Source organism: Anopheles stephensi, chromosome 3, assembly GCF_013141755.1.
Source record: "Anopheles stephensi strain Indian chromosome 3, UCI_ANSTEP_V1.0, whole genome shotgun sequence".
In the NCBI taxonomy this organism is placed as follows: Eukaryota; Metazoa; Arthropoda; class Insecta; order Diptera; family Culicidae; genus Anopheles; species Anopheles stephensi.
This window is the reverse complement of record NC_050203.1, coordinates 38,178,216-38,193,593: the sequence shown is the minus strand read 5'-3', so window position 1 is coordinate 38,193,593 and position 15,378 is coordinate 38,178,216.

The following is a 15,378-nucleotide window of genomic DNA, read 5'->3' as shown; positions in this document are numbered from 1 at the left end:
AATGCGAGATGAATATATATGTAGTTTAAATAGTTAAGATGCCTTTGAAAACACGTAAATATAATTTATTTACGTTAATAAAGATTTTCTTAATCTTCTTGATATTATTTGATTTACTGGACTATAACTGAGACATTAGGTCTTTATTTCACCTGTTAAGAACAGCGACCGATTTATTCTGAACGAGGCCCTAAGTGGTACAATAAATAAGGCCCTTATGTCAAGAAATGTTTTGAATTTTTTAATCAAAAGTAAATCTTTCTTTAGCTGAAATAGGCCGACAGAAAAAAATATCGTCCTTGAAAAACAACGTCGAGCTTAAGCTCTAATAAAATTTGCTTGTGGCGATAGTGGTTTTCGTACGACAGGACCACGGTTTAGACTCCATCCTGCCCGCCACCCCTTACGCATGGCTAATTACCTCGCTATGATAAGATTTTTTTAGCTTGTAGTGTCAGGGAAGGAGAAAGAAATTCAGATAATTTCATTCCTAAATTTGTTTTCGCTCACGGTCACTGCAATAATTTATTTCATCTATTGCAAAACTTTGTATTAAAATTCAATTCTCAACATCAAAATTGGATTTTATTATAAAGGTTTAAATAACTACAATACGCAGGATATTATGATACTGTTGATTAAGATCTTTAATACGACACTGCAAACCAAATTAAGTTGGTTAGGGTTTGGTCAATGATGTATCGAGTAACGTTGCTGCTCTCATCTTCAACGATTTTGCCAGCAATAAAGTTGAGCGGACCGGTAGCCGAGGCGACAGCGGCACCGATCTTCACACGGCAGGACCGGAGTTTAAATCCCATCCAGTATGCAGGGCTGACCACCGTGCTACCACCGTAAAATTAAGTCACAAAGAGCCAGAAATGGCAGGTCAAGACCTTTCAAGGTTGTAGCACCAAGGAAAAAGAAAAAGAAGAAGAAAGTTGTTAAATCTCTTAAATCTATACTTGGGACTCGGCACTTTACCCATTATCCTCATGGAGAATATGTCCAGGGTCAGAATATTCATGGGGTTAGGACGACTTTCACTTAACCGATAAGAAAAGACAAAATATATTTTATGCTAGAAAACATGTTCGAGTTTTTGCACAATAATACTAAACAAAATTGAAATAAATCAGGCTATATCATGAGCTTACTGTTTGCAAACAGATTTTAAAATTAGCTTAGGAGAGAGAAAGATATCGAACAATTTTTCACTTTATCAATCAAAGTGTAATAGATGGACCTCTCTTCAATTATATGCAGAGAGTATTTTTAACTTTTCATTGTTCTATAAAACTATATTCTTCTTTGCAAAAAAAGTTATATTATTTAAGAATCAATAAAAATTTTGAATGAATGATCTATCTTTAAGTGCCTGACAGCAGCTTTCTCTTGACATAACTACCAAATAATTCTAGTTACACTGAGTTAAGTCTCTGGTTAGCGTAACATCCTGCAAAATCATTTCGGATTGTGATGAGTATTTTATATTAAAAAAAAATGAACCACTTGCGTAGCCGCAAGCATTTGAAGGCGCTCGAAGCCGTCAAGAGCGGTCCAGAATCTCTAAGCAGCAGTACAAATCGTTTGTGCTCATAAACGATCTGAAGCTGCGGATGCAACACCAAAACCCCATCACTAATACTGACCTGATACATGCGTATTAAAGTTATATTACCTCTTAACCAGAAAGTTAGTACTTAACTTCGAACGGATGCTCTGGACCTTCTTCCTCTCCTTCTTGTACCAACGCTCTCGGCCAGATCATGCTAGCCTTCTAATTGCTTTCTAGACTTATTGATAACTCTGTCCCCACAACGAGCCTTGAACCGGTTGGGATTTGATCTCAGGTTCATCCAGCCGCGCTCATAGATAGTTGCTTAAAAACAAATATGTGACTCATCAAGATGAACCGTGGCTGGGCAAAAGCTTGATTAGATTTATGCTTTGAACAGTACTGGAGCTTTGCCCTTAAGTCAAAGCGACTCCTGGAGGACATAAATTTCAATTGTTCTACACATTTTTAGAAAACACGTTCATCCGAGAATGGAAACAACCGAAACGAATAAATTGCTGTTTCATTATCGGTAACGCCCGTAATAAAATATGCAATCAAAATTGCTGCCCCATCTCTCGCACGGAACATAAATTAAAAAGTTTTGACGTGTGCGTAGCACATCATTTAACACGTACCAACATCAGGTGTACCAACACCCGGCGAGCTTTTCTTTTGGTCTTTTGGCCCTCGCTAATAAGCAGTTGCTGCTCGCATATCATCCGGCAATTCATTGCTTCGGGGCATTTATTTATTGCTCACACTCCTTAGCAAAGATTTACTAACCACTAAACACTGCTCATTAATCGCCATTACGCCTGACGAAGCACGGTGTGGTTTATCGAAGTTCGCTTCCTTCAGATACAGCCCCGTTTTACACTTGCCTCCCAGAGAACCCATTAGGTCGGTAGTAGACGAAACGTTCTTCCAACGCAGCAGTCGCTAGATACTCGAAGGCAGGATAGACAATATTGCAAGTTGGGCCAGAGAACGGTGAGCTGCAATCACACGTACGGCAGCGAAGGGTTGTGCTGGCGTGTGCGTTAAATTTATGGAATGTCGAGCGGGCGGCCCGAACCCGAACGCAACGACTAAAATGTGTTAATTTCTTCGAAGTAAAGGAGGGCCCATTAATCTTGTCCAAAGGCAGCCCCCCAAGGTGTAGTCCACGAACTGTTGTGCTGCCCTTGCGTAGGTAATTTCCCCGCTCTTTTTTACTGCACTCGTTGGCGAGGTTCTTTGGCAACCGTTTAACAGGTAAACTTTTGAATGCCTGTCATCTCACCGATCATGTATCATTCTTGTCCCCCGGTTGTTCGGGGCTTTAGGACGAACAGAAACGACGACAATTAACACGCAACCGTGTGGGGCTGTTCATCGTTACGCGTATCAAATTTCATAATGACACGCATTTGCGTGTTTCACAATTTAGATTTAACGATTTGCCAGTTCACGTGCTAACCAGACGCCCTCAGCGCATCCTTTGGCTCGGCCAGCTGGGTGTGCACTAGAGAGTTGAAGAAATAAAAGAAGGTGTCAAGCATGAGTGAGATAAGCTATTGCCGTATTAAAATCAATATCCATCCTGGCATTTATGATATGCCGTAGCTTATGTCGGCTTTGTCACTATCAACACTTGAACCGACGAGTCTCGGGCGAGCATGCATTCACCGGCCAGGTTTTCTTCTAGGCCAGTTGCACAGTCGGTGACCGCCTCCGAGTTCCGTCAGCTCGGGTGTTCCGGAAGAAGAACGGGATGATACAATATGCGAAGCAAATGCTGCTGCTGCTGCTGCTGCTGTGTGTGCCAGTTCCAGAGGTTAGCCGACTTTCATGCATTTCAGATAGTCTGCCCTAGCGAGCGCTTCATCCGCTGCATTTATGAGCGCTCTGCCGAGCGAAAGATATGTTTATTCATGAGAAATGAGCTTCAGTGTATGAAATGTGCATGAAAGTCTTCCTCACGGTGGACCATGCCGGGGATGAAAGATCCCAGTCCGGAAGGTTGGCCCAACCAGCCGCCATCCAGCACGCGCGGGGTTCGACGTGAATGTCCTAGCAGCCCTGAACCGAACCGGCCCGGGGTACCGACGGCCATCGAATCAACGATTTCACAGGATGGCACCACCGTATAAAGTCCTCCGGTTTGGCTTCATTTCGAAACAAGCGAACTATTTGCTGTCCCATGCGTCAGGAGCGATTTTTCCAATTTGAAATATTTTTCGGTTGATCTCAAACAAAGCCTCCGCCACGGCTACCTCGGCCTTCCCTCCATCTCCTAGTGGTGTAGTGCGATTTAAAGTCAGTTCCAGGGACACAGGAGAAACGTTTTCCGACTCGCAACAAAATTCCACAATCTCACACACACACACACGGAGCGCTCATTCCCAGCTTCTTCCACTCGGGGCAGCCGGAGTACCACAGCTTATATTTATGTACGTCATCTGGTGCCTAGGATAATCGTTTCTTTCTATCAACACTTCACACCGCCCACTGCTGCCACTGGGCGTAATGGTTTTATTCTACGCCTTCCTCTCTAGGCCGCTTCTGGCTTTGTGGCCCGAATGGCACACATTTGCCGCCTGTCGGCGTCGAAGAAAATGGCACCAGGGTAGAGATTTGTTGGCAAAGGTCCAACATTCTTAATAATACACAATTTCCTTTCACATTAGACAGCGAATGTCTTCGAGCTATGCGCGTTATTTGAACTGGATCGAGTTCACTCCGATGCCGTATTGATTGCTGTTGCTGTTGGCTGTTCTGTATTATTGAAAATGACGTTTTGCTTGGTTCGCTGCTTCAGCTGTTCAATTTTGTCAGCGTTTGAAGAATTTAAAGAATTAGGAAATGATCTTTAGCAATACTGCTAGGCTGTTCTGTAAGAGTAACAGAAAAGTGCTATGAAGGATGTTCTTTAAACTATAGCAAATTGATGGTAAATAGGAATAGGTACCCACACCCCACACAATCGATAAGATGAGTTTAATAGGTTTAATTTAATAGAGACTTTGTTTATTATTTATATGAGAGCTATATTTTCAACTTACTTAGAATATCTGTCGACCTAGTTGACTAGGAAAGGAACAAAAGGAACGACAGGAACGAAAGGAACGAAAGGAACGATCAAATAGCCTCTTGTTTCAACCCCAGTGTAGTTTGAGATATAACAACAACAAAGTGCACCATGAATTGATTGTATATTATGCTCATATCGCTAATTATCTAAAACATTCCGATATTGATTTTACGGACTGATTGACGGAGTAAATTTTACTGCAAATAATAAATAAATGTAATCTGCTCAACAATAGTTGATACTTCAGTTTGATTTATACTAACTTGGTTCCTTGATTCAATCGATCAGCAGCTACATAGTCTACCTTGTGTTCTGGATAATGGTCCAAAAGGAAATCGTTATACAGTTCTTTGAGGGAAAATCGACACTTTATTAGTGATAAACTGATCAGTTAAAGAACGTAGCAATTGGTGATTGGAAAGTTCCAGAAAGGAACGGAATAGAATTTGCAAGCTTTTTTCGTCAGGTTCGTGCCTTTCCTATGGACCTGGCAGGTACAAAACTTCGAACCTAGGTATGATGGTTCCATTTAAGGAACGGGACGAACCGAACCGTCACGCATTACTAGTGGGTATTAGAAAATAATTCAAAATTTCAACCATAAACAACAACAATGAACAGAAGATGAAACGAATGCTCACCGTTCATTGATTAACCAAATACACGTTTTTACTCATACTAATCTTCTTTTTTTTTTATTCATAAAGAACGGCCTGGCCGTATTGCTATACTAATCTTCTTATCGATACCGCAAAGTTGCATAGTCAGTTCGCACTATTAGCGCAGGGCCCAAATGGGATTTGATCCCCGGTCCTTCTGTATGAAGACGGGTGCCGTTGTCGGCTCTACCACCGGATCGCTCCACTCGTACTAATACCTTTCCTAAGCTGATCTAATAGCTGATGATCAAAATATCATTTGTGTTCATATTTGCCTTTTCGTAGGCGCAAGTAGTTCACCTGTAGGTGCGAGCAGTTCGATCCTCTTCAACAGGCTAATAATTAGGAAATACACATGCAGAACGTATTTAGTTTGAAAATGATTATGGTTTGGAATTTGTGTAATAAATATCTCTCCAGATATTCTCTACAATTCCTTACATTATTCATCTCATATTAAATACGCTGTATTGCAAGTGTACTTAACGATATGAATTATGTCGGAGGGTTTTTTCGTTTTTGAATAACACTGATGGTTCATGATAAAACTGAATAGCTTCACCGGTACTCACTGGCAGATCTATGCAGCAGATAAAAATATCATAATGCACTTTCGCCTACACGACGAGTGGGCTTACATTTTAATCAATGATTCATAATAATCATGTCTCGCATACAGCTCGGCATCACTTTGCACAGTATCAGCTAGAACATTTGTGTAAAAATGATGCTCGGTGGCCGGAAAAAATATATCATTGTCTACTTAATCATGCATCAATCTGGAAAATTACGTCCTACTACCGATACCCTCCTCCACCCCACAGACGCCACGTTCCTCTGGTCCACGGCGGTCCCTTGGTCGTCATATTTATGCAAACTCCAGCCGATTGGTGGTTGTTCAATGTCGGCAGAGCTCGTGCTCGTGCTGATGCGTTGTCATCCATTGTGTTGTGCTGCTCGTTGGTTCTTTTTCTTGCCCCGGTGCGCACGCTAGGATGTCGAGGATCGGCGAGGGTGTTCACTCGAACTGCAGGCCCTCTAGACCCACCAACTCAATGCCGCCATCGTGCTAACGAACGATGGCGATGCCAGTCGACGAGATTTCGAGATTGCAATGATGCTGCCAGCGCCGGGCACATCCTTCCAGCATCCTCAGCTCGATTCATTGTGTGGAAGTCAATAGGCAAACGTTTCCCGTCGGTGCTAAGGAAGCGCCGGTAATATGACAAGGCACCTCGATCGGAAAACATAGAGCCGTTGTTGTTGTTGTAAGTGGAAAGCACAGGATGAGAGAGGGAGGGCCGGGTTGGAAAGGCAGGGCAACAGGCAGAACAGGACGGATTGGGCCGCTTTTACAGAACATCGATTGCAAAAATAACAAACGTTACCAGCGAGCAGTACAGACAAGCATAAAATGCGTTTTTGCTATTTTCTGCTCGATGAGCATCAGCGAATTGTGCATAGATTGAATGTAAATCTACAGATGAGAACCGCTATCGAACGGCGAGGGATCTGTCCGGGTTCGGTCGTGTGCATCGGCACAGGCGAATGTATGCAAAAGGATCCTTTGCATGCCTTTCTGCATGCATGATTGGTGTGGCAAAAGACTGAGCCCGGTTTTTGTTAGAAAGTCGACGGTCTGCTGGTGCATTCGTGGATAATTTTACACGATGTAGTTTCAGCAATAAAGGTAGGACCATATTTTCTGTTGCATTTAAAAATTATACAATAGGCAAACTTGGGAATGCTGGGAGTTGCATCAATTTGCTAGTAATTTATACTGGTTTTTCAATCTCTTTTCCCAAAACAATATTAACTAAAAGTATCAGCTCATGAGCTGGATCGCTCAGATGTTTTTTGATGTATTTTCCATACAGTTTTGAATAAATTTTAAAAATCGGTTGTAACTTCAACCACAAAAGCCCAACACAAAAATGGCTAACAGATTCACCTCAAACGTTTGGGAGTGTTTCTGTTTCACTTGATTTGGCACGGCAACATGGCTGATTTAAGCTGACAGCGGTGAAATATCGTAAAAACGGTCCGCTATCGTGTGGAAAATCCATCGTCCATGCAGCATCCCAGCATCTAGCAAATATTGATTGATATTTCGCTATCTGGGAAACGCAGTCATGGCAGGAAAGTGCGTACAGGGGAAAACGTCCCTCGAAGGCTTCCGGGTAATGTACCATGTTCAAAAGCGCGTTCAAATTTATTAGGCTTAGAGTCGAAATCGACCAACCACTGGCAAATGGTACGCAGTGTGAACTGTACTGTACTGTGTGGGAAAAACGAGCCGCGATCCAGCTAACATTCTTCACTCTCGCTTTGGTTTGCTGCACGTTGTAGACGCATGCAGTAATAGTTTGTTAGCTGGATTTGGTAGGCCGAAGCATAATCTGATTAAACACTGTAGCAAACCTTATGACGAATTTGCCAAAGAAATGTTTGGGGAAGCGGGTTGTGATTTCTATTTTGAGGCAGATTTACGATGTTTTTGCGCATTTCTTGGGTATGTCCTATTATAGAATAGAATCGCACAAGAATAGAATAACTTTGAGCTGCACCGGAGACATTGCACCACAAGAAACCATCTTGCTCAATACTGAGTTCAAACTTTTTATAGTTCTTTTGAAGCAACCGTTTGGTTGGGAACTGTTTGCGATGCTTCTAAAGCTGATTCGTGCACGCGTATGAGAGGAATTTCGTCGCTAATCAAACCGTACTGAAAAGGAAAGCATTGATTTATCATAGTCCAGCCTTTTCGTTTTCCCATTTTCGTCGTGTAGTGTTTTTGCTTGTACGACTAGACCGTGAATGTATCAAACAACAATCGGCTTAGTTCTTTTATTTATTTGGTTGTGTCCTGAATATGCTGGTGCTAGGATCTAGCTTACTTTCTTGTCTCTTTTGTACCGCTTTGTGAAGAGAGTTATGGCTTGTATTACTGATATAGAATACAATTACGGAAAAAGTTTAATCAAGATGGATCACCATTCTCGTAGCTGCTTTCAGTATATTTAGAATGTTGTAGTGAAGCATGTGTAGCAATGCTGCTAGCAGTTTCTTCTTGACATACGATCATTAACCCAAACGATGAGGTTGCGCAGAATTTTAATATTAAAAATCCTCTGCTTGAAACCTGCTCAAAAAATTACTTATCTTAGCCAAATTGTAGATGAAGATGGCCACAAAAATCTTTGTCCTTGTTTGTAGGGAAGGCAGTGAAGGAGCCGCTTAAATGAGGCTCCCTGATTTTTATGTTGAACTCACTATTGTGTTTTTATGACAACACTTTGCAGGCCCTGTTGAGCCACTGTGGTCATAAGAATGACACCGGACATCCCAGTCCGTAAAGATATTTTATACCATCAACTTGTATAGATGAGGTGTGGTGTGGTTCCAAGTTGGGTTGGAGTGGTGACGTTTATGCGTCTGCGAGACAGACTCCAGTTCAGACAGTGTTGTGATATCGAGAAATGTTTAGTAAGACCATGATCATGATGCGATTGTAGTGCTTGAAAAGTTCGTTAACCAAACTGATTCTATACGATTCAGATGGGAATCGTTATCTAGTCTTGCCATGTGAAAACCCGCTACCATTTCGACTTCTCCTTTACCTTTATTAGTGCTTCTAACTTTAATAAAAATTAATGTAGTTATTGCTCAGTTCCTTCCTCAGTTGACTGCAAAATGAATGGATTCTTCTTTTATCTCTTGAATTCGGTCATGCCTGCCCTTTTCTGGCTCACTAGAACTATTCATACCGTAAAGTAATTTTAGAACTCAGACAGATGAGGTGTAATATTCCCAAGTTGAGGTTGAGTAGATAGATAGTCAGCGCTCGTTACGGGAGGACGGCTTGGATGAGATTTGAATCCGGTCCTGCCGTGTTAAGGCCGGCGCCGCTGTCACCTCTTACAAGAATGAATGGAATAGGTCCTCCTATTGCGGTATTCTTAAACATTTGCTAGGACCACTAAGAATTCCATTGCATAGACTACACACTCTCTGTTGGAAAATAAATGTCTTATAAAGGACACAGGCGACACATTTTGATGTTTGCATCAGAGGTGTCTCCAACTTTAACATAGATGGTACAACTATGCTCCATTCCCAGAATATTCGTCACATATAAGGTAAATGTTCTGAACCCTCTGGATCCCAGTTTCAAAACCAATCAATAAAGCCTCTTCGTTAGGTTTCGGGGCATGTTAAGAGTCGAAGGACAATGTGAGTAACCGATTTTAGATATTAAGAAAAAACCTTGTCCAAAATTGAGCAGATGTTGTAAATATATTTAAAACGCGGTATTTATCAGTTCGTGCAAGTACAGAAACAATCATGAATCTTAGCGTTACTTTTAAGTCTGGCTGGATCAAATCGATAGACTTTACGTTTTTTATATAGATATTCATCTCACACAATTCATGCAAGTTATTTGAAAGGTTGAATCCATTTTAGCGCCTATTATGAAATGTTTTTCATATCTACTACATAAACCCATAACGAAGATGATTTGTCTGCTGTACAAGTTAAACTTCGTGTTTCTGTATCAACATAAATCATCCGCTCTAGCTTCTGCTAATCGAGGGGCTAATATTTCCCAAAGTGCACCCGAAACCCATTACAAAGCTGGAGGTAGCAGCATTAGGTGCCACAGATAGGTATGCTTTACGACAGGTATGGGCCATACCAATCAGCACGCTGCGTGCGAGTGAGTTAAAAGAAGCAAATTTACCCGCAAATGTGCCTAGTCCATTAGCGCTTTACCGGGGCGCTAAGCGCTCGTTTCGCGCGGCCAACGAAAACAGACAGGGGTGGTAGTAAATAATAAAGCAATTTTTCAAAACTGCAATCTTCATCTACGACATCCATTGCGCGGCCACGGTGCACGGTGAGTTTCAATTTGCGATAGCCCCGTAATTTACTACCAAAATATATTCGCCGACCCGTAATTTATGCGGTCAAATGTTATCAGCAGTATATTTCGGTTGTTGCGAAATACACACTCGCCCGAACGAGTGAAAACACGTCTAGAAGCATAAACGTGGTGGTGGGCTACGATTTAAAAGCCTTAGCTACCTGGACGAAATTTTGAACCGAACGACGGCCGGTGTTCAAACCGTTAAGCTAGTGAGACCACGTGTATGACGTAGGGTAAAGTTTAGCCTAGCCATTGGAAGTGGAAGTTACGGCCAACTGCGGTGTACTACTATCGGAGACTAGAACATAAAAAAGTGTATGTAAAATACGAGTGAATGTATCATAACTGCCCATCGGCGACAAGCTGTGTTTGCTGGAAGCCTCATGGCGGTTACTACAAGGATGAATTATTCTCCAGAGAAGGCACTCATGCCTATATCAAATGGCTTCAATCGCGAAGACAAACGGCCATAAGCAATATGTACTAAGCTATTCCTTTCGCGTATTGTTTCTTAACATTTTATCTACCGTCCAGCAATGTTGCTGCTGTCAAACAACTAATTTTTAATTGCACCTTCCATGCCTCGTCCATTCAATTTAAATCACATCATATTTACTTATTACTGAAAAAGCTGATGTTTATATTTAAATTTAATTAACATTTTGCTAAGCCACTGCACGCGAACGAACGCAACACAAAAGAAACAAAAGCAAACGGTGCTTTCAATTGATGCAACGCTCAGTTTGTTAGGCTTGTACACGTTAATTAAACACAATTTCACTTTAAATGACTCGCACAAACTAACGGTCCAGCAAGCGTACCATGGCAGCTGGGCGGGTCCCGTAGCATAGGCAAAGATGCAAAGCTTCCAATCATATGGTCGAGAAGCAAAAAAGCAACAATTTTTTGTCCGTTCCGACAAACATCGCACCGGTGCACCGCCACGCTCCATGATGAATATAATGTCAAAAATTAATATTAAAATAATTATTTAGTGACATCGTCCATCCAGATGGCAAACGCAATCCGCTGCCCGGACCGGGGACTCGCCGAGATAAACATGGACACCTAACCGATACAGCAAAACGGTGGAGTGAAGAGTGTGAAAAATTGATATGTTTCTGCAATTGTGTGTCATGTCGTATAAATTATCGGACCTGCCCGGGTTTTTTTTTGGTTTTGTTTTTCGTTCCCAACCACTACCAACGTTGGCCACACCGTTTTGGCATCCATGTGGCTCGGTTTTTTTTTCGTTGTTGCTGTTGTATCCTTCTATCTATCCGACCAAAACCCCTTTTGCCTGGACAAATTCATTCGTCCACTCGGCAAACCACCCAATTAGGGTATGGAAATTCCACCAACATTATCATACACGCGGTTATCATCATAATAGAGTGAAACTGCCGATTCTTTCTTATATGCCTGTCTGTGTGTGAGGAGCGGGGGAAGCTTTTTTTCGTCCCGCTGTTAATCAAATTTCATGAGCAAACGAGCGAAATGATGGCATTGGTAAAAATGAATCTCGGTTGAAAATTCATGGCATTGAAATGTCATTTATGAGAAATTAATTCGCGCCGATAGGTAGAGAAAACATTCTTCCAGTTCATTGCACTTTGAAAAGTGCATTCTTATTCGTCCCTACTGTGCTGGCTGCGCGTGGTAGCAGAAGAGAGAAAAAGAAGAAATGGGGCTGAATCAATGTGGGACAAAATATTACGATCAACCGGATCACCGGTCGGCTGGGTAGCTCACTAATTCCTGGACTTTAATTATTGCAGTAAAAGATTCGTACATCGGACGCATTTATATGGGCAAAGGAATGTTGAAATGCATCCGATCTGTTCGGTTAAAATAAAATAGCAAAAATCGGGTCAATAACTTCGATTTTCCAATCAAATATCAAGCCTTACGAACCGACCGTAGCTCTGGTACTACTTTCCACACGCTTTTTACCTTTTCCGACATTGTTGCCCGTGCGATGGTGCCAGCAGTTCTTGATTCGTATCAGGGCATGTTTGAAACATGTTTGTCTCCTTTTATTTTTGTTTGTTGATTAAACATAAAAGCCGGCATGGCATGGAGGTTGCCAGCGCTTACCGCACAGAGAGACACCGCTCGACCGAGATTCTTGTTCGAGGGCCGCTGTGTCCACAGTGGCGTAGTGATGGGTTTTCCGTGTAGTTTTTTGGTGTACGCCACTGTGCCATCCATTCCTTACTTGCAATGCATCCACGCAGTTACTCACACATCTACCTATGCATCCGCCCCACATAAACTCACATACAACCGGAAAACATTCACTTCTAGATGGATGCGAACGTACAACTCGGCTTCAACCTCACACCCATTCCACTCGCTTCCCAAACACGGATCTCCTCTTGTCGGCCGATGGAAAGCCGGGTGCGAGAAGGGGATTTTTTATGTCTCCGGTGCACGGGATACGCGTCGGGTTTGTTTATGGAAGCGGTCAGAGCAATTTCCATTTACCAGCTTACAGACAAATGGCTTTATTTCCCTTCCCAAAAAAAAGGCGAAGGACGTACGTGCATCGTACACTACAGTTGCCGAGGGAAATGACTGACTTTTGACCATTTGAGCAGTAGCAGCAGGTAGCTGAGAACGAAACGGAATGACCCTGCGAAACAAAAGCAACACAACAAGCTGACAAAAGAAGCAAGCATCCTGATGCTCCGGAGCGGCAATGCTAAGTGAATGGTTAGGACATTCAACATTTTATGAGCGACCGTTGGTTTTTAGTCGATTTAACAAAACAGTTGTCGGGCTGGCGGAATGCGTCAGGCGCGCTACACCTGCTGATGTGTGGTGGCGTAGCAGGAACGCGTACGGGTTTAATTGCTGTTTCATTCGAAATAATGCGATTTTTTCAAGGATTTCTAGCGTAAAATGATTAGCTTAAAGTCCTTATTAGGTAGTTACTAATCACTACATTATAGAACTTGAGGTGGAGTTGGTTGCTCAAATGGTAGAATCAGGTATCGAACATTACTGGGCAAGTACTACAAATGTATCCAGCTATGGTGTTCAGGACAGGTCATGAAAATGGCACCAGACGTCCATTAAATCTTAGTATCTTATGCACAGATAGGGGTGTGGTAGGCAAAAACTAAGATAGAGCGATGGTGTCGATGCTTTCCTAGAAAGGCTAGGATAATAAATTAGGAGAGCATGAGGTATCGACGACTTCTGCATCAGTCCAATACTTTGAAGAGGTTTTAGTTCGCCCTGGTCGGTATGAAAGTAGTAGTTTTTTTAAGTTACAAATGCTATTCAGTATTAGGCTCCGCTCAAAATTGAGGAATTTTTCTTAGCCGAGATTCAGAGGAAGATGTGTAGAAGGATTTCTGGCTCCATATGTATGGAAATACAATGAAGGAACCGCTACTATAATGAACTCTATCAGGAGATCTCACCATTGTGACCACCAGGAGATTCACCAGGTTCTGTTAGAGCTGATCATGTTAATTTTTTTTTAAATCCACAGAAAAGACAGAGGAGGCTCGATGATTAAAGTTGAGATGGAGCCTTATACATTCACCAGAAAACCCAGACCTTCGCTTCTGTGTGAAGCAGTTGTAATGCCCTATAAGAAAAAAAGTAAGTAGTCTATGAAATTAAGCGAACCTGTGGAACTAGCGATATATATACATCCAAACACAGAATTTCATCAAACATATGTTTGAAAGAAATACACCCGTAAAATACAATATGGCGTTCTAAATGATAAAATGATAAAAAAATATGATAAATGATAAAAAATGCTTCACGCGAAAAAGTCAACTTCCACTTGGAACACTTGAAAATAGGTTAATATATAAGGAAGAAAGTAAATCAAAAATTTGATGAAACAATAAAAGTATGTTATTTAAATTAAATACTTAAGACTGAAAGAAAGTGTGGATGTAAATGAAGAAAGTGGTGATGATCTGAACAGTCTTTACTAACAAGAAATGGCAGAGTCTCATCTGAGCCCCTGGAAATTGTCAGGGGAAAATGAGATGCAAGTATGTTGTGATTTTATATTTACAGTTAAGTCTACTTGAATAATCTCTGCGAGATCCATCAAAATATAACATTGAAACCGCACGTTCCAACATCCAATCCATATAGTTTACTTATAACTATCTGTAGAATATGTGAGTACAGACTCTGGTTGTTAGTGGAGTCAATTCCTTTTACGATGTCAAAATTGATTTAATTATATCAACTTCTATCTGGTCTACTCACCCTATGTACTGACTAGCCATCAACGTGTTAAGGTACGGGTTCGACCATGAACCCATGAAGCTGTAGCGCTAATGCTGGAGAATTCAATTTAATCCGGGGCACCATTAAGACAAGAAAAGATGCCGAACTATTTATCTGGAGTTATAAAATATCTATTATGGCTCACATTTAGTGAAAAAAGCTATATTACTCAAAGAATCGTTATTGTTTACAAACGCCACCGAAATTGAGGCTCATCAAACGTTTCCGCATACTGCCCTAGATAGTGGCAGCAAAGCTACTTCAAACAAAACCATACCTAACTGAAAGGTATTTTCACGTTTCCTCAAATATGGCCGCCCGACGCAAAGTTTCTTTCATCATACAGATGCCGGATCGTTTCACTTACAACTTGCCTGCAGGCAGCTTCATCCTTTTCCAGGCGCCGAAAACGGTAAGACGGAATCATTTTCGGCGAGATCGATTCCACCGCTGCCAGCCGTAGCATAACTAGCGCCATCAATTGAAATGAGTGAATCACCGTCCCCGGCCGTCAGCGTCAGTGATGAAGAGAGCGTCGCTTTTTGATTTATTTTCAAATGGTTCTACCATCTTGAGCTGCAATCCGTCACCTTCCTTCGGCTTTTTTGCCGGCAGAACCCCACTCGACTGGTAGGGAAAAAGTCATCAATAGAGACTTTTCTTCATTTTCCGATATCGAGATGTTACGTCCTTACGAACGATGGTTTCCCTCTGCTCACAAGCTATTTCCTCCTTACCTTACCGTCCGGGACCAGCTGAAAGCCTCAGCCTGTGATGGCTCGTTCGATCAGCGTTTCATCACTTCCCATACCCAGCTTTGGATGGGAAAGACATCGACGAAAATCTTCGCCGGGGCATTATTGCCGCGATGATGAGATGTTATGAGAACACC